The following is an 18,939-nucleotide window of genomic DNA, read 5'->3' on the forward strand; positions in this document are numbered from 1 at the left end:
TATCCCCAAATCATACTTATTTTGCATAGGAGATACCATGGTCATGAAGATTGTTCTCCCAGGGTGAGGTTCATTCATTGCATTCTGGGTATGCTGACCCCTGTGATTTCCCCAAATGTGGGAAACTGGACTGCATTATTTGTGGTAGTGAGGGACTGTGTTTGTGCTTTCCTCTGGTCAGCTCTGGTAAAAGTCAGATTTCTTTGTCTCAGATCTTCCTCTAGCCTTGTTCTTCTTTCGAGTTGCTCCCTCGGTGTGGGGCTCATGATGGCTATGCCCCAGCCCCTGAAGCATTCAAGCTGATTTCTTGCAGCAGCTGGGCACTGTAACAGCTCCAAAGCTGCTCTGTAAGGCAAGTAAAAGGGTGTGGGCCCTGCAGCACTACCTGTAGTTTGCATTGTGCGTTGGAAGGCACAAAGTAAGCAGACAGGAGAAGTCAGGATAGTGCGCAAGGGCATAGAAGGGAGCAACTCAAGAAAAGAGAAGTGGAAACAGACTGCAAATTAGGCTGGAGAGAGACCTGAGACAAAGAGATCTGAATTATACGAGAGCCGACCAGGTGAAACACAAATTATGCAGTCATGTGTCCAACATTTGGGGAAACCGCAGGAGCAGCACACCCAGAGTGCAATGGGTGAGCCTTGCCCTGGGAGAAGCACCTTCATGATCATAGTATCTCACCTGGCAGGTAAGTAGGAGCTGGGCTAGAGCTGGGGAGGGTCGCTGCTCGGGCACCCCCCTGTCAAGTGAAGGAGATCCAACTGAGGCAGCACAAGGGAACTCTCGAAAGAAGAACAAGGCTAGAGGAAGATCTGAGACAAAGAAATCTGACTTTTACCAGAGCTGACCAGAGGAAAGCACAAACACAGTCCCTCACTACCACAAATAATGCAGTCCAGTTTCCCACATTTGGGGAAATCACAGGGGTCAGCATACCCAGAATGCAATGAATGAACCTCACCCTGGGAAAACAATCTTCATGACCATGGTATCTCCTATGCAAAATAAGTATGATTTGGGATAGAGCTGGGGAGGGCCGCTGCTCAGGCACATCTCTGTCAAGTAAAGGAGATTCAACTGAGGCAGCACAAGGGAACTCTCATCTGGGGACAACAACTGCAGGGAGAACACATATTTTCAGATGAACATGGGAGGGCAGAAGGCTGCCTAATACTGAAGCACCCCCAAACAACAAACCAAATGCAACAACTAGTGCAAGCATTCCTGGGGGAAGGCCTGCAGCAGATGGATTTGCATATGGTGATGTCATCCAAGCAGTGGGTCAAAGTTGGCTTCAACCCTCATCTGCATATGAATAGAGAAGAGGGGCGTGCAGGGCATGGCGGCCTTTTGCGGCGCTTGGATGACCCCTAGTAAGCATTAAACACCTCCACCCTCCTTCGGTGTGGGGCTCATGTTGGCTATGCCCCAGCCCCTGAAGCATTCAAGCTGATTTCTTGCAGCAGCTGGGCACTGTAACAGCTCCAGAGCTGCTCTGTAAGGCAAGTAAAAGGGTGTGGGCCATGCAGCACTACCTGTAGTTCGCATTGTGCGTTGGAAGGCACAAAGTAAGCAGACGGGAGAAGTCAGGATAGTGCGCAAGGGCATAGAAGGGAGCGGCTCAAGAAAAGAGAAGTGGAAACAGACAGCAAACTAGGCTGGAGAGAGACCTGAGACAAAGACATCTGAATTATACGAGAGCCGACCAGGGGAAACACAAATTATGCAGTCAAGTTTCCCACATTTGGGGAAATCACAGGGGCAGCACACCCAGAGTGCGATGGGTGAGCCTTGCCCTGGGAGAAGCACCTACATGATCATAGTATCTCACCTGGCAAGTAAGTAGGAGTTGGGCTAGAGCTGGGGAGGGTCGCTGCTCGGGCACCCCCCTGTCAAGTGAAGGAGATCCAACTGAGGCAGCACAAGGGAACTCTCGAAAGAAGAACAAGGCTAGAGGAAGATCTGAGACAAAGAAATCTGACTTTTACCAGAGCTGACCAGAGGAAAGCACAAACACAGTCCCCCACTACCACAAATAATGCAGTCAAGTTTCCCACATTTGGGGAAATCACAGGGGTCAGCATACCCAGAATGCAAAGAATGAACCTCAATCTGGGAGAACAATCTTCATGACCATGGTATCTCCTATGCAAAATAAGTATGATTTGGGATAGAGCTGGGGAGGGCCGCTGCTCAGGCACATCTCTGTCAAGTAAAGGAGATTCAACTGAGGCAGCACAAGGGAACTCTCATCTGGGGACAACAACTGCAGGGAGAACACATATTTTCAGATGAACATGGGAGGGCAGAAGGCTGCCTAATACTGAAGCACCCCCAAACAACAAACCAAATGCAACAACTAGTGCAAGCATTCCTGGGGGAAGGCCTGCAGCAGATGGATTTGCATATGGTGATGTCATCCAAGCAGTGGGTCAAAGTTGGCTTCAACCCTCGTCTGCATATGAAAAGAAAAAAGGGATGTGCAGGGCATGGCGGCCTTTTGCGGCGCTTGGATGACCCCTAATTCACATTAAACACCTCCACCCTCCTTCGGTGTGGTGCTCATGTTGGCTATGCCCCAGCCCCTGAAGCATTCAAGCTGATTTCTTGCAGCAGCTGGGCACTGTAACAGCTCCAGAGCTGCTCTGTAAAGCATGTAAAAGGGTGTGGGCCCTGCAGCACTACCTGTAGTTTGCATTGACGTTGGAAGGCACAAAGTAAGCAGACAGGAGAGGTCATAATAGTGCGCAAGGGCATAGAAGGGAGCGGCTCAAGAAAAGAGAAGTGGAAACAGACAGCAAACTAGGCTGGAGAGAGACCTGAGACAAAGAGATCTGAATTATACGAGAGCCGACCAGGGGAAACACAAATTATGCAGTCAAGTTTCCCACATTTGGGGAAATCGCAAGAGCAGCACACCCAGAGTGCAATGGGTGAGCCTTGCCCTGGGAGAAGCACCTTCATGATCATAGTATCTCACCTGGCAGGTAAGTAGGAGTTGGGCTAGAGCTGGGTAGGGTCGCTGCTCGGGCACTTCCCTGTCAAGTGAAGGAGATCCAACTGAGTCAGCACAAGGGTACTCTCGAAAGAAGAACAAGGCTAGAGGAAGATCTGAGACAAAGAAATCTGACTTTTACCAGAGCTGACCAGAGGAAAGCACAAACACAGTCCCCCACTACCACAAATAATGAAGTCAAGTTTCCCACATTTGGGGAAATCACAGGGGTCAGCATACCCAGAATGCAATGAATGAACCTCACCCTGGGATAACAATCTTCATTACCATGATATCTCCTATGCAAAATAAGTATGATTTGGGATAGGGCTGGGGAGGGCCGCTGCTCAGGCACATCTCTGTCAAGTAAAGGAGATTCAACTGAGGCAGCACAAGGGAACTCTCATCTGGGGACAACAACTGCAGGGAGAACACATATTTTCAGATGAACATGGGAGGGCAGAAGGCTGCCTAATACTGAAGCACCCCCAAACAACAAACCAAATGCAACAACTAGTACAAGCATTCCTGGGGGAAGGTCTGCAGAAGACGGATTTGCATACAGCGATGTCATCCAAGCAGTGGGCCAAAGTTGGCTGGAACCCTCATCTGCATATGAAAAGAGAAAAGGGGTATGCAGGGAATGGCGGCCTTTTGCGGCGCTTAGATGACCCTTAGTTCGCATTAAACACCCCCACCCTCCTTCGGTGTGGGGCTCATGTTGGCAATGCCCCAGCCCCTGAAGCATTCAAGCTGATTTCTTGCAGCAGCTTGGCACTGTAACAGCTCCAGAGCTGCTCTGTAATGCAAGTAAAAGTTTGTGGGCCCTGCAGCACTACCTGTAGTTTGCATTGTGCATTGGAAGGCACAAAGTAAGCAGACAGGAGGAGAAGTCAGGATAGTGCACAAGGGTATAGAAGGGAGGGGCTCAAAAAAAAAAGAAGTGGAAACAGACTGCAAACTAGGCTGGAGAGAGACCTGAGACAAAGAGATCTGAATTATATGAAAGCCGACCAGTGGAAACACAAATTATGCAGTCAAGTTTCCCACATTTGGGGAAATCACAGGGGCAGCACACCCAGAGTGCAATGGGTGAGCCTTGCCCTGGGAGAAGCACCTTCATGATCATAGTATCTCACCTGGCAGGTAAGTAGGAGTTGGGCTAGAGCTGGGGAGGGTCGCTGCTTGGGCACCCCCCTGTCAAGTAAAGGAGATCCAACTGAGGCAGCACAAGGGAACTCTCGAAAGAAGAACAAGGCTAGAGGAAGATCTGAGACAAAGAAATCTGACTTCTACCAGAGCTGACCAGAGGAAAGCACAAACACAGTCCCCCACTACCACAAATAATGCAGTCAAGTTTCCCACATTTGGGGAAATCACAGGGGTCAGCATACCCAGAATGCAATGAATGAACCTCACCCTGGGATAACAGTCTTCATTACCATGATATCTCCTATGCAAAATAAGTATGATTTGGGATAGGGCTGGGGAGGGCCGCTGCTCAGGCACATCTCTGTCAAGTAAAGGAGATTCAACTGAGGCAGCACAAGGGAACTCTCATCTGGGAACAACAACTGCAGGGAGAACACATATTTTCAGATGAACATGGGAGGGCAGAAGGCTGCCTAATACTGAAGCACCCCCAAACAACAAACCAAATGCAACAACTAGTACAAGCATTCCTGGGGGAAGGTCTGCAGAAGCCGGATTTGCATACAGTGATGTCATCCAAGCAGTGGGCCAAAGTTGGCTGGAACCCTCATCTGCATATGAAAAGAGAAAAGGGGTATGCAGGGAATGGCGGCCTTTTGCGGCGCTTGGATGACCCTTAGTTCGCATTAAACACCCCCACCCTCCTTCGGTGTGGGGCTCATGTTGGCAATGCCCCAGCCCCTGAAGCATTCAAGCTGATTTCTTGCAGCAGCTTGGCACTGTAACAGCTCCAGAGCTGCTCTGTAATGCAAGTAAAAGTTTGTGGGCCCTGCAGCACTACCTGTAGTTTGCATTGTGCATTGGAAGGCACAAAGTAAGCAGACAGGAGGAGAAGTCAGGATAGTGCACAAGGGTATAGAAGGGAGGGGCTCAAAAAAGAAGAAGTGGAAACAGACTGCAAACTAGGCTGGAGAGAGACCTGAGACAAAGAGATCTGAATTATATGAAAGCCGACCAGTAGAAACACAAATTATGCAGTCAAGTTTCCCACATTTGGGGAAATCACAGGGGCAGCACACCCAGAGTGCAATGAGTGACCCTTGCCCTGGGAGAAGCACCTTCATGATCATAGTATCTCACCTGGCAGGTAAGTAGGAGTTGGGCTAGAGCTGGGGAGGGTCGCTGCTTGGGCACCCCCCTGTCAAGTAAAGGAGATCCAACTGAGGCAGCACAAGGGAACTCTCGAAAGAAGAACAAGGCTAGAGGAAGATCTGAGACAAAGAAATCTGACTTTTACCAGAGCTGACCAGAGGAAAGCACAAACACAGTCCCCCACTACCACAAATAATGCAGTCAAGTTTCCCAAATTTGGGGAAATCACAGGGGTCAGCATACCCAGAATGCAATGAATGAACCTCACCCTGGGAGAACAATCTTCATGACCATGGTATCTCCTATGCAAAATAAGTATGATTTGGGATAGGGCTGGGGAGGGCCGCTGCTCAGGCACATCTCTGTCAAGTAAAGAAGATTCAACTGAGGCAGCACAAGGGAACTCTCATCTGGGGACAACAACTGCAGGGAGAACACATATTTTCAGATGAACATGGGAGGGCAGAAGGCTGCCTAATACTGAAGCACCCCCAAACAACAAACCAAATGCAACAACTAGTGCAAGCATTCCTGCGGGAAGGCCTGCAGCAGATGGATTTGCATATGGTGATGTCATCCAAGCAGTGGGTCAAAGTTGGCTTCAACCCTCGTCTGCATATGAAAAGAGAAAAGGGGCGTGCAGGGCATGGCGGCCTTTTGCGGCGCTTGGATGACCTATAGTTTGCATTAAACACCTCCACCCTCCTTCGGTGTGGGGCTCATGTTGGCTATGCCCCAGCCCCTGAAGCATTCAAGCTGATTTCTTGCAGAAGCTGGGCACTGTAACAGCTCCAGAGATGCTCTGTATGGCAAGTAAAAGGGTGTGGGCCCTGCAGCACTACCTGTAGTTCGCATTGTGCGTTGGAAGGCACAAAGTAAGCAGATGGGAGAAGTCAGGATAGTGCGCAAGGGCATAGAAGGGAGCGGCTCAAGAAAAGAGAAGTGGAAACAGACAGCAAACTAGGCTGGAGAGCTCTTCTGTCTATATTTTGCAAACCTGCTCTTGTCCTCTCCAGCTGCTCCATGTAGATTTGACGTCTGGAAAGGTGCATAACCCACTGACAAGCAGGCACACTCCTGCATGAGTTTTCTCTCTCACTAGCTGGATGATACACAATCATTTGCATGTGCTCCACCTCCGACACACCACCCACCCAACCACCCAGTGACCAGAGCCACCCACAAGCCAACTGGCTCCGTGATTTAATTTGCACAGTGTAGTCATCCAGGCAGCATGTCCTTCTCAATGGAAGGATCTCTGGTTCCATGGAATCTTCCACATTGGAATGCTGCGGAATAAAAAGGATTTAAATATTCAGCTTGCTAGCATTCAATGTACCTGCGGCTTGGCTTTAGCACATGGGTCTTCATCCTGTGGCCCTCCAGCTGCTGTGAAACTACACATCCCAGCATGCCCTGCCACAGTTTTGCTATTAAGGTATGCTAAAACTGAGGCAGGGCATGCTGGGATGTGTAGTTCCACAGCAGCTGGAGGGTCGCAGGTTGAAGACCCATGTTCTAGCATGCCTGTTCTATGATGCATGTACCGTGATGTCACAATCAGCTTGGAATGGGGTGTCTAGCAGGCATTTGCTGACAGCCACTTGAGGGAGACACACATCAGGAGATGCAGCATATCGGAGGTCTTCGATGCCTTTCCAGCAAATGCACACCACCTGCTGCTGGTCTGGACACAAAACAATGCCCACAATCGAAGTCCCAAAATGCCCAACTACAGGATTCATGTAAGTAGTGGATTTAGGAATGAATTTAGAAGTAGGAAATTAAGTTAGTTCACAAGTACATTCAAATTCAGATCTAAAGTCTAGGTAGGCCTCACGTCCTGGCAGCCCCCAGCACTTAAAAATGCCTTGATTAGAGGTAGAGAATTAAATGTAGATAAAAAGTAGACACAAAATAAGACTCCACAGAGCAGTTATCAGGTGTCTTTATCAATTGTTGCATTTAAAAAATCAAGCAATTAGGGAACACAATGTTGCAACAATGTAACCCTATTTGCAAAATAGTACTGAATAAGTTTGTCGATGTAAGACATTTGCAAAGGCGCATCCAAAACACGCTGGAAAATGCAACTGAATCTGTTTTTGGAGGCTAGAATAGGAAATGTGCATCGGTCCTACAAGTACTGAAAGCTCTTCTACCATCTCCCTTTTCTGAAAAGCCATTTAATATATGGTTCCCAGATAGGGGACATATCAGATATTGCCTTTCAAAAGCAGCAAATATCATACCACTTCTATTGCCATCAAAGATAAACATTGATTGTTTTCAGATATTGGATTGAAAAAGCAGTCTTTATTGACATAAAGAAGCAAAAAAACATACATAAACATTACACACATAAGTACTGTGTTGCAGCACAGATAAAACACAATACAAATGCTGTCGGTATAGTACAGTTCAAGAACTACAGCACAGGCCAGCCTACACTATAAATCATGAACTGCACTATACATTTAAACAATACAATAATACAACAGTTAATAAGGCTATGGGTGTGGAGTGTAAGAGGGTGAGGGAATCACAAGCCCGAAGCTTTATTGAAAGACAGACACATATAAAAGGAGGATTAATAAATACAAAGATATCCTTTACTATAGAATGTAGTCCAATCCGGTCTTTCAACTCTTCCACAACTTAAAAACGGATAGTGTTCCCAAGCCTTCCATCCTGGAATATCTTCAGTCTCTCGCCAATGAAGAAAACAATCCCTCCAGCAGACTCTTCAACCACGATACAAGATCACAGCCAAAAGGGCGAGAAGCAACTACACTTTTGTTTAACCAAAATAGCTAAAACTTAGTGGAGGAAAGTGCAGTGCACCAAAACATAAGCTGACACAATCATGGAGAATGCGCCAGCATATATGCTCTTCTATCTATATTTTGCAAACCTGCTCTTGTCCCCTCCAGCTGCTCCATGTAGATTTGACGTCTGGCAAGGTGCATAACCCACTGACAAGCAGGCACACTCCTGCATGAGTTTTCACTCTCACTAGCTGGATGATACACATTCATTTGCATGTGCTCCACCTCCGACACACCACCCACCCAACCACCCAGTCACCAGAGCCACCCACAAGCCAACTGGCTCCGTGACTTAATTTGCACAGTGCAGTCATCCAGGCAGCATGTCCTTCTCAATGGAATAATCTCTGGTTCCATGGAATCTTCCGCATTGGAATGCTGCGGAACAAAAAGGATTTAAACATTCAGCTTGCTAGCATTCAATGTACCTGCGGCTTGGCTCTAGCACATGGGTCTTCATCCTGTGGCCCTCCAGCTGCTGTGAAACTACACATCCCAGCATGCCCTGCCACAGTTTTGCTATTAAGGTATGCTAAAACTGAGGCAGGGCATGCTGGGATGTGTAGTTCCACAGCAGCTGGAGGGTCGCAGGTTGAAGACCCATGTTCTAGCATGCCTGTTCTATGATGCATGTTCCGTGATGTCACAATCAGCTTGGAATGGGGTATCTAGCAGGCATTTGCTGACAGCCACTTGAGGTAGACACACATCAGGAGATGCAGCATATCGGAGGTCTTCGATGCCTTTCCAGCAAATGCACACCACCTGCTGCTGGTCTGGACACAAAACAATGCCCACAATCGAAGTCCCAAAATGCCCAACTACAGGATTCATGTAAGTAGTGAATTTAGGAATGAATTTAGAAGTAGGAAATTAAGTTAGTTCACAAGTACATTCAAATTCAGATCTAAAGTCTAGGTAGGCCTCACGTCCTGGCAGCCCCCAGCATTTAAAAATGCCTTGATTAGAGGTAGGGAATTAAATGTAGATAAGAAGTAGACGCAAAATAAGACTCCACAGAGCAGTTATCAGGTGTCTTTATCAATTGTTGCATTTAAAAAATCAAGCAATTAGGGAACACAATGTTGCAACAATGTAACCCTATTTGCAAAATAGTACTAAATAAGTTTGTCGATGTAAGACATTTGCAAAGGCGCATTTAAAACACACTGGAAAATGCAACTGAATCTGTTTTTGGAGGCTAGAATAGGAAATGTGCATCGGTCCAACAAGTACTGAAAGCTCTTCTACCATCTTCCTTTTCTGAAAAGCCATTTAATATATGGTTCCCAGATAGGGGACATATCAGATATTGCCTTTCAAAAGCAGCAAATATCATACCACTTCTATTGCCATCAAAGATAAACATTGATTGTTTTCAGATATTGGATTGAAAAAGCAGTCTTTATTGACATAAAGAAGCAAAAAAACATACATAAACATTACACACATAAGTACTGTGTTGCAGCACAGCCAAAACACAATACAAATGCTGTCGGTATAGTACAGTTCAAGAACTACAGCACAGGCCAGCCTACACTATAAATCATGAACTGCACTATACATTTAAACTATACAATAATACAACAGTTAATAAGGCTATGTGTGTGGAGTGTAAGAGGGTGAGGGAATCACAAGACCGAAGCTTTATTGTAACACAGACACATATAAGGGGAGGGGCAATAAATAGAAAGGTATCCTTTACTATAGAATGTAGTCCAATCCGACCTCTGTGCTCTTCCACAACTGAAAAACGGATAGTGTTCCCAAGCCTTCCATCCTGGAATATCTTTGGTCTTTCGCCAATGAAGAAAACAATCCCTCCCTCCAGCAGACCCTTCAACCACGATACAAGATCACAGCCAAAAGGCCGAGAAGCAACTACACTTGAGCTTAACAAAAATGGCTAAAACTTAGTGGAGGAAAGTGCAGTGCACCAAAACATAAGCTGACACAATCATGGAGAATGTGCCAGCAGATATGCTCTTCTATCTATATTTTGCAAACCTGCTCTTGTCCCCTCCAGCTGCTCTATGTAGATTTGACGTCTGGCAAGGTGCATAACCCACTGACAAGCAGGCACACTCCTGCATGAGTTTTCTCTCTCACTAGCTGGATGATACACAATCATTTGCATGTGCTCCACCTCCGACACACCACCCACCCAACCACCCAGTCACCAGAGCCACCCACAAACCAACTGGCTCCGTGATTTAATTTGCACAGTGTAGTCATCCAGGCAGCATGTCCTTCTCAATGGAAGGATCTCTGGTTCCATGGAATCTTCCACATTGGAATGCTGCGGAACAAAAAGGATTTAAATATTCAGCTTGCTAGCATTCAATGTACCTGCGGCTTGGCTCTAGCACATGGGTCTTCATCCTGTGGCCCTCCAGCTGCTGTGAAACTACACATCCCAGCATGCCCTGCCACAGTTTTGCTATTAAGGTATGCTAAAACTGAGGCAGGGCATGCTGGGATGTGTAGTTCCACAGCAGCTGGAGGGTCGCAGGTTGAAGACCCATGTTCTAGCATGCCTGTTCTATGATGCATGTACCGTGATGTCACAATCAGCTTGGAATGGGGTGTCTAGCAGGCATTTGCTGACAGACACTTGAGGGAGACACACATCAGGAGATGCAGCATATCGGAGGTCTTCGATGCCTTTCCAGCAAATGCACACCACCTGCTGCTGGTCTGGACACAAAACAATGCCCACAATCGAAGTCCCAAAATGCCCAACTACAGGATTCATGTAAGTAGTGGATTTAGGAATGAATTTAGAAGTAGGAAATTAAGTTAGTTCACAAGTACATTCAAATTCAGATCTAAAGTCTAGGTAGGCCTCACGTCCTGGCAGCCCCCAGCATTTAAAAATGCCTTGATTAGAGGTAGAGAATTAAATGTAGATAAGAAGTAGACACAAAATAAGACTCCACAGAGCAGTTATCAGCTGTCTTTATCAATTGTTGCATTTAAAAAATCAAGCAATTAGGGAACACAATGTTGCAACAATGTAACCCTATTTGCAAAATAGTACTAAATAAGTTTGTCGATGTAAGACATTTGCAAAGGCGCATCCAAAACACGCTGGAAAATGCAACTGAATCTGTTTTTGGAGGCTAGAATAGGAAATGAGCATCGGTCCTACAAGTACTGAAAGCTCTTCTCCCATCTCCCTTTTCTGAAAAGCCATTTAATATATGGTTCCCAGATAGGGGACATATCAGATATTGCCTTTAAAAAGCAGCAAATATCATACCACTTCTATTGCCATCAAAGATAAACATTGATTGTTTTCAGATATTGGATTGAAAAAGCAGTCTTTATTGACATAAAGAAGCAAAAAAACATACATAAACATTACACACATAAGTACCGTGTTGCAGCACAGCCAAAACACAATACAAATGCTGTCGGTATAGTACAGTTCAAGAACTACAGCACAAGCCAGCCTACACTATAAATCATGAACTGCACTATACATTTAAACAATACAATAATACAACAGTTAATAAGGCTATGGGTGTGGAGTGTAAGAGGGTGAAGGAATCACAAGCCCGAAGCTTTATTGAAAGACAGACACATATAAATGGAGGATTAATAAATACAAAGATATCCTTTACTATAGAATGTAGTCCAATCCGGTCTTTCAACTCTTCCACAACTGAAAAACGGATAGTGTTCCCAAGCCTTCCATCCTGGAATATCTTCAGTCTCTCGCCAATGAAGAAAACAATCCCTCCAGCAGACTCTTCAACCACGATACAAGATCACAGCCAAAAGGGCGAGAAGCAACTACACTTGCGTTTAACCAAAATGGCTAAAACTTAGTGAAGGAAAGTGCAGTGCACCAAAACATAAGCTGACACAATCATGGAGAATGCGCCAGCATATATGCTCTTCTATCTATATTTTGCAAACCTGCTCTTGTCCCCTCCAGCTGCTCCATGTAGATTTGACGCCTGGCAAGGTGCATAACCCACTGACAAGCAGGCACACTCCTGCATGAGTTTTCACTCTCACTAGCTGGATGATACACATTCATTTGCATGTGCTCCACCTCCGACACACAGCCCACCCAACCACCCAGTCACCAGAGCCACCCACAAGCCAACTGGCTCCGTGATTTAATTTGCACAGTGCAGTCATCAAGGCAGCATGTCCTTCTCAATGGAATAATCTCTGGTTCCATGGAATCTTCCGCATTGGAATGCTGCGGAACAAAAATGATTTAAACATTCAGCTTGCTAGCATTCAATGTACCTGCGGCTTGGCTCTAGCACATGGGTCTTCATCCTGTGGCTCTCCAGCTGCTGTGAAACTACACATCCCAGCATGCCCTGCCACAGTTTTGCTATTAAGGTATGCTAAAACTGAGGCAGGGCATGCTGGTATATGTAGTTCCACAGCAGCTGGAGGGTCGCAGGTTGAAGACCCATATTCTAGCATGCCTGTTCTATGATGCATGTTCCGTGATGTCACAATCAGCTTGGAATGGGGTGTCTATCATGCATTTGCTGACAGCCACTTGAGGGAGACACACATCAGGAGATGCAGCATATCGGAGGTCTTCGATGCCTTTCCAGCAAATGCACACCACCAGCTGCTGGTCTGGACACAAAACAATGCCCACAATTGAAGGCTCAAAATGCCCAACTACAGGATTAATGTAAGTAGTGAATTTAGGAATGAATTTAGAAGTAGAAAATTAAGTTAGTTCACAAGTACATTCAAATTCAGATCTAAAGTCTAGGTAGGCCTCACGTCCTGGCAGCCCCCAGCATTTAAAAATGCCTTGATTAGAGGTAGGGAATTAAATGTAGATAAGAAGTAGACACAAAATAAGACTCCACAGAGCAATTATCAGGTGTCTTTATCAATTGTTGCATTTAAAAAAATCAAGCAATTAGGGAACACAATGTTGCGACAATGTAACCCTATTTGCAAAATAGTACTAAATAAGTTTGTCGATGTAAGACATTTGCAAAGGCGCAAACAAAACACGCTGGAAAATGCAACTGAATCTGTTTTTGGAGGTTTGAATAGATGCAGGATCAAGTAGCTCAATGGGTAAGGTATTTGATTAGAATTCAACAGGTTATAGGTTTGAATCCTGGGTATGATAGTTTGAGGTGTTATTTAATAAAGTATGTTTATATATTAGTCACACATGGCTTACTTGTACAAATGGCATGTCACCAGTTAGTGCTGACTGCTGATATGCCATTTGCACAAACACGCCATGTGTGACTGTATATGCATTTAAGGAGGGCACCCCGGCAATACCACAAACCATTGAGTGTCAAGTATACTAGATATATCTTCATATCTCATGTGCTTTCTCTGAGACCAATCTTGTTATGCCCCTTCCCCACAAGGCATGCGCCTTTTGTCCATATTGCAAAAATGGGGAGGGGGGGGGCATATAATTATCTGTCACAGGGCACCAAAAAGTCTAGTTATGGCTCTGGTATGCATTATGTAATCTGGCAGACCATATCTCCAACACTGGCTGGTTGGAATAGAAATCCGGTTATCTATGTGAGCAAATGACCATCAACGATTTACTCTCAAACACTAGAAAATGGACAAAAATGGTCCCCTAAACAAATTGGTTAAATTTTGGGTTTAACCAATTTGTGTAATGACCATTTTTGACCACTTTTCTAGTGTTTGGGAGCAAATGGTTAATTGACATTTGCTCCTATACATTACCAGATTTTCATTCCATCCATCCAGACTGGATAGATAGCCTGACAGATAATTGTGTAGTGTACGCCCAGGATAACTGTCAGTTGTGCTTTCTTTTATGACGGCACATAAATGGGTGGGCAGATCCAGAGCAAGCACTGCCCACTCATGCATAGTTGTCAACTGATGTGAAGTTCCAGGGGGCAATCTCAGTTATAAAGAAAAGTATCTGGAAATTGTCCCTAGTTTATAAAAAAAATTAAAAAAAATTGATCAACTCCATTTATTTAGTATGATATCCCAGGTGATAGGATGCCGGCAGTCAGAACAACATACTTTATTAAATAACACATCTCAAACTACCATACCCAGGATTCAAACCTATAACCTGTTGAATTCTAATCAAACACCCTACCTATTGAGCTATTTGATCCTGCATAAAAATTGTGAACATTATATGAAGCTATTGGTACTTTGAAAAAAAAAGTATCAGCATTACAACGCAGCAGATCCATGCAGTTTGCAGCCACACACTACATGTATCTGCTCAGCCACAATGCTGATTATTTCTTCACAAAGTACAAGGTAAGCTCCAAACAGAATTCTCTAGCTTAGAATTATGCCAAACCTAGAAGTCGGGCCCCCCACCCTGGGATCCCCCAGAGGGAGGCCTGCACCGTCATGCGGCAGGCTTGTCCGTTTTGGAAGCAGGCTGATGGGCAGCCCAGGCTTGCTTCAGTCTGGGCTTGGCAGGTCTGGAAGCATGAGCTTGCTTTGGGTATGCCTGACCTTGGGTACGCTTTACCTTGAGGATGAAAGGGCCAAGGGAAAGTACTTTTAGCCTTCTGCGTGGTAGGAGTCATACTAGGTAGGCAAGCTGTTTTAGCAGTAGCCAGATCAGCTACAATCTTATTGAGGTCTTCTCCAAAGAGAGTGTCTCCCTTGAAAGGAAGCACCTCCAGGGTTTTCTTGGAATCCATATCCACCGACCAGGATCTCAACCAGCTGTATAAAGTATTACCTTGGAACTGGCTCTCCACTCCCCATTATCTGGTTATCATGGCTTCCTCCGCCAGTGTCCAGACTCGCTTGCTGAAGCTCGGCCACTTCTTCCTAGCAGCAGGCTCCTGGATCACTGGGCAGCAGAGGTGCTTGGGAGCCGGAAGGGGGCGGAGCAATCAGGCAGGCAGTTGCAGTGCTGCCCAGCTATCTGTGGTGTGAGAAGAAGCAGGGGCACCCCACCGCTGGCAGTGCTGCAGCTAGCGGTGGTGGCAGCGGCGAGGCTGCTGGGCTGGGTCTTGAAAAAGGTGGAAAGAAGGGTGTTACGGCATGGAATGTACAAACTGCGAGACCCTGCTGGTAGCGCCTTTGTCTATTTAGTAGGAAGGGCACGTAACAGCCGGAGGGCAATGGAGGAAGCCCCTTTAGGGCTGGAGCCCGGCGGCAACTGACTCCGTTGTCTCTGGCAGTTCCGCCCCTGGACTAGAGGAATGGTCAAGAACATGGCAACATTTAATGCCAAAAAATGCAAAATCATACACGTCTCAAAAATACAAAGGCTAACTATAATATTAAGGGCATTATAATGGCAAGAGGAAAGCTATCTAAGTATTACTATTTCAGGTGAGCAATGTAACAAAGCAATAGGAAAGGCAAGTCAGATGCTTAGGTAAAGAACCAGTAGCAGAAAAAAGTAATACAGGTTGAGTATCCCATATCCAAATATTCCGAAATACGGAATATTCCGAAATACGGACTTTTTTGAGTGAGACTGAGATAGTGAAACCTTTGTTTTTTGATGGCTCAGTGTACACAAACTTTGTTTAATACTCAAAGTTATTAAAAATATTGTATTAAATGAACTTCAGACTGTGTGTATAAGGTGTATATGACACATAAATGAATTCTGTGAATGTACACACACTTTGTTTAATGCACAAAGTTATAAAAAATATTGGCTAAAATTACCTTCAGGCTGTGTATATATGGTATATATGAAACATAAATGCATTCTGTGCTTAGATTTAGGTCCCATCACCATAATATCTCGTTATGGTATGCAATTATTCCAAAATACAGAAAAATCCGATATCCAAAATTCCTCTGGTCCCAAGCATTTTGGATAAGGGATACTCAACCTGTAATGCCACTGTATAGGTCCTTGGTACAGCCACATTTAGAATCCTGTGTTCAGTTCCAGAAGCCATATCTCAAGTCCTGTTGGAGAAAGAGCACTATATAAATAAATAGTATCAAAATTTGTTTCACGGCACCCCTAGGCCAAAGTTTTTTTTATTGAGAAATTCAGAAAAAAATATAAAATTAAGTAAATTGTGTTTATAGCATGTCATCCTCAGGTTCAGTTATGTTGTGAGGGAATGGTTTTGCCAATTTAATAAAGTATAAATAATTTTAATTGGTCCTGGACCACCAAACTATGCTACCAGTGCAAGAACCCCAGTTTGGAAACTACTGCCATAAAATAAACCTTTTTTGTTTTTTTTAAACTACATGTAATACACCTTAGATCTCAGTTCCTAAAAGGTTTTAAACCCTTGCATACAGTAAACTACACATATTTAAAAATCCTACACCGGGCACAAGTGCTCACGGGCCAATTTCATGGCAGTCTCGGATAGAAGGGCATTGTGGATTCACCAAGGGAATGCTGATGCTGACTCCAAGAAGCCTCTTCAAGATCGCAGGAGCAGAGTCCTCTGCTTCTGCCAAATCCACTGCATGACGCTGGGGCTCTCTTGCAGGAGCCCACACCAGTGGGGGGCACCAGGGGCGGAACTACTGGCAGGGCAGGCAGTGCATTGCACTGGTGCCCCACCGCACTCAAGGGCCCACAGCCGCCGGCATTACAATGAGTCACAATGACTCATTGTATTATGCCGCAGCCGCACACCAGCGCTCCCGTCAGGTCTGCGTCCTGCGACTCCCGCCGCCCGCCCGTCGTAACGAACAGATCAGGCCAGGGCACTACGGGCAGCAGCCGCAGCACCAGACACGCTGCCGCCTCTGTAACACACGAAGAGGGAGGAGGGTCGCTTGGAGATGAGAGGAGCAGCGGCACGGGCGGGAGGAGGAGGAGGAGGGAGGTGAAGGAAGGAGCCGCAGCAGCGCTTTGTTACTGGTGGAGGCGCTGCTGCTGCTGCCCCTCTGCTTCACTATAGGCTGTCTTCCGAGAACAGCCTATAGTGAAGCAGAGGGGCAGCAGCAGCAGCGCCTCCACCAATAAGACAGCGCTGCTGCGGCTCCCTCCTCCACCTCCCTCCTCCTCCTTCTCTACTGCCCGGGAATCGTCAAGCTGCACGAGAAGCCTGAGCCAGCGGAGAGGGTAAGTATAATTCTTCTTTCTTTCTTTCTTTCTTTCTTTCTTTCTTTCTTTCTTTCTTTCTTTCTTTCTTTCTTTCTTTCTTTCTTTCGTCTCTTTCTTTCTTTGTTGGGACTGCCTGCCGCTATGTGTAAAAAGGGGGAATCTGCCTGCAGCTATGTGTAAAAGGGGGGAATCTGCCTGCAGCTATGTGTTAAAAGGGGGAATCTGCCTGCAGCTATGTGTAAAAAGGGGGACTACCTTCCGCAATGTGTAAAAAGGGGGAATCTGCCTGCCGCTATGTGTAAAAAGGGGGAATCTGCCTGCAGCTATGTGTAAAAAGGGGGACTGCCTGCCGCAATGTGTAAAAAGGGGGAATCTGCCTGCCGCAATGTGTAAAAAGGGGGAAGCTGCTTGCCGCAATGTGTAAAAAGGGGGAATCTGCTTGCCGCAATGTGTAACAAGGGGGAATCTGCCTGCCGTAATGTGTAACAAGGGGGATGCTGTCTGCCGTAATGTGTAACAAGGGCACGCTGTCTGCCATAATGTGTAACAAGGGCAAGCTGTCTGCTGTAATGTGTAACAAGGGCAAGCTGTCTGCTGTAATGTGTAAAAAGTGTACGATGTCTGCCATTATGTGTAACAAGGGCAGGCTGACTGCTGTTATGTGAAAAAAGTGTACGCTGTCTGCCGCTATGTTTAACAAGGGCAGGCTGTCTGCCGTTATGTGTAAAAAGTGTACGCTGTCTGCCGCTATGTTTAACAAGGGCAGGCTGTCTGCCGTTATGTGAAAAAAATGTACGCTGTCTGCCGCTATGTGTAACAAGGGCACGCTGTCTGCCGTTGTGTAAAAAAGGGGGATGCTGTCTGCCGTAATGTGTAAAAAGGGGACGCTGTCTGCTGTAATGTGTAAAAAGAGGACGCTGTCTGCTGTAATGTGTAAAAAGAGGAATCTGTCCGCCGTAAGGTGTAAAAGGGTCTCTACCTGGTGTAGTGGTGCTACTGTGCGGCGTAATTTGAATAATGGAGACTACTGTGCACCGTTTTATGAATTGGTATTATTTTGTGGCCACACCCCTTAACCACGAAGCCACGCCACTATGTTTTTTTGCGCGCGCCTACGGCGCGCACTGCCCCTGTTTTGCATGCAGGGGTGGGGCTCCAATGCCGTTTCTTGCACACACTGCTAAAATGTCTAGTTACGGCACTGTTGCTAAGTATCCACTTCCCTGAGCAGGCCCCCCTAACCAGATCCTCTTCAGGGGTGAGGGGGTGGACTTGGATGGGAAGGGATGGGGGGGGGGCCCAAGCCATTTTGTCGCACATGGGCCCACTGCTCGCTAGTTCCACCACTGGGGGGCACGTCTAAAACTCTTCAGTCAGTTCTGGATTCATTCGGACCTGGACTCGTGGGTTTTACAAATAGTGTCCCAAGGGTACAAACTGGGGTTTCAAGAAGTTCCCCCTCACCGATTGTTCAAATCAGCCTTAGTCAGCAGGGAGAAGGTTTTTATTCAAGCCTCTTCGTGGTCCCGAAGCCGGACGGCTCAGTCAGACCAATCTTAAATCTGAAATCCCTTAATTTCTACCTAAAGAAATTCAATTTCAAGATGGAATCTCTCAGGGTAGTGATCTCCAGTCCGGGGGATAAAGGAGATTTCCTGGTTTTGGTAGACATAAAGGATGCCTACTTACATGTTCCCATTTAGCCACTGCATCAAGCTACCTGAGGTTTGCAATTCAGGATTGTCATTATCAATTTCAGACGTTGCCGTTTGGTCTGTCCACGGCTCCGAGGA

General features: G+C 46.1%; 11 non-coding genes across 11 annotated transcripts; 1 reads left to right on the forward strand and 10 right to left on the reverse strand.

Moving 5' to 3' along the window:
- Positions 1-12: 12 nt before the first annotated feature.
- LOC134898944 (U1 spliceosomal RNA) lies at positions 13-176 on the forward strand. The gene has a single exon (XR_010172632.1). It is a non-coding gene; the product is annotated as a U1 spliceosomal RNA (small nuclear RNA).
- A 357-nt stretch (positions 177-533) lies between these two features.
- Positions 534-696, reverse strand: LOC134899613 (U1 spliceosomal RNA). The gene has a single exon (XR_010173266.1). It is a non-coding gene; the product is annotated as a U1 spliceosomal RNA (small nuclear RNA).
- A 152-nt stretch (positions 697-848) lies between these two features.
- On the reverse strand, positions 849-1,012 carry LOC134898987 (U1 spliceosomal RNA). The gene has a single exon (XR_010172675.1). It is a non-coding gene; the product is annotated as a U1 spliceosomal RNA (small nuclear RNA).
- A 671-nt stretch (positions 1,013-1,683) lies between these two features.
- LOC134899551 (U1 spliceosomal RNA) lies at positions 1,684-1,846 on the reverse strand. The gene has a single exon (XR_010173220.1). It is a non-coding gene; the product is annotated as a U1 spliceosomal RNA (small nuclear RNA).
- A 152-nt stretch (positions 1,847-1,998) lies between these two features.
- On the reverse strand, positions 1,999-2,162 carry LOC134899145 (U1 spliceosomal RNA). Its single transcript, XR_010172827.1, has one exon. It is a non-coding gene; the product is annotated as a U1 spliceosomal RNA (small nuclear RNA).
- Positions 2,163-2,832: 670 nt separating this feature from the next.
- LOC134899304 (U1 spliceosomal RNA) lies at positions 2,833-2,995 on the reverse strand. The gene has a single exon (XR_010172983.1). It is a non-coding gene; the product is annotated as a U1 spliceosomal RNA (small nuclear RNA).
- A 152-nt stretch (positions 2,996-3,147) lies between these two features.
- On the reverse strand, positions 3,148-3,311 carry LOC134899151 (U1 spliceosomal RNA). Its single transcript, XR_010172833.1, has one exon. It is a non-coding gene; the product is annotated as a U1 spliceosomal RNA (small nuclear RNA).
- Positions 3,312-3,986: 675 nt separating this feature from the next.
- On the reverse strand, positions 3,987-4,149 carry LOC134899269 (U1 spliceosomal RNA). The gene has a single exon (XR_010172949.1). It is a non-coding gene; the product is annotated as a U1 spliceosomal RNA (small nuclear RNA).
- A 152-nt stretch (positions 4,150-4,301) lies between these two features.
- Positions 4,302-4,465, reverse strand: LOC134899131 (U1 spliceosomal RNA). The gene has a single exon (XR_010172813.1). It is a non-coding gene; the product is annotated as a U1 spliceosomal RNA (small nuclear RNA).
- A 674-nt stretch (positions 4,466-5,139) lies between these two features.
- Positions 5,140-5,302, reverse strand: LOC134899418 (U1 spliceosomal RNA). Its single transcript, XR_010173095.1, has one exon. It is a non-coding gene; the product is annotated as a U1 spliceosomal RNA (small nuclear RNA).
- A 152-nt stretch (positions 5,303-5,454) lies between these two features.
- On the reverse strand, positions 5,455-5,618 carry LOC134898855 (U1 spliceosomal RNA). Its single transcript, XR_010172544.1, has one exon. It is a non-coding gene; the product is annotated as a U1 spliceosomal RNA (small nuclear RNA).
- Between the last annotated feature and the right edge of the window lie 13,321 nt (positions 5,619-18,939).

Source organism: Pseudophryne corroboree, chromosome 3 (genome assembly GCF_028390025.1).
Source record: "Pseudophryne corroboree isolate aPseCor3 chromosome 3, aPseCor3.hap2, whole genome shotgun sequence".
Classification (NCBI taxonomy): Eukaryota; Metazoa; Chordata; class Amphibia; order Anura; family Myobatrachidae; genus Pseudophryne; species Pseudophryne corroboree.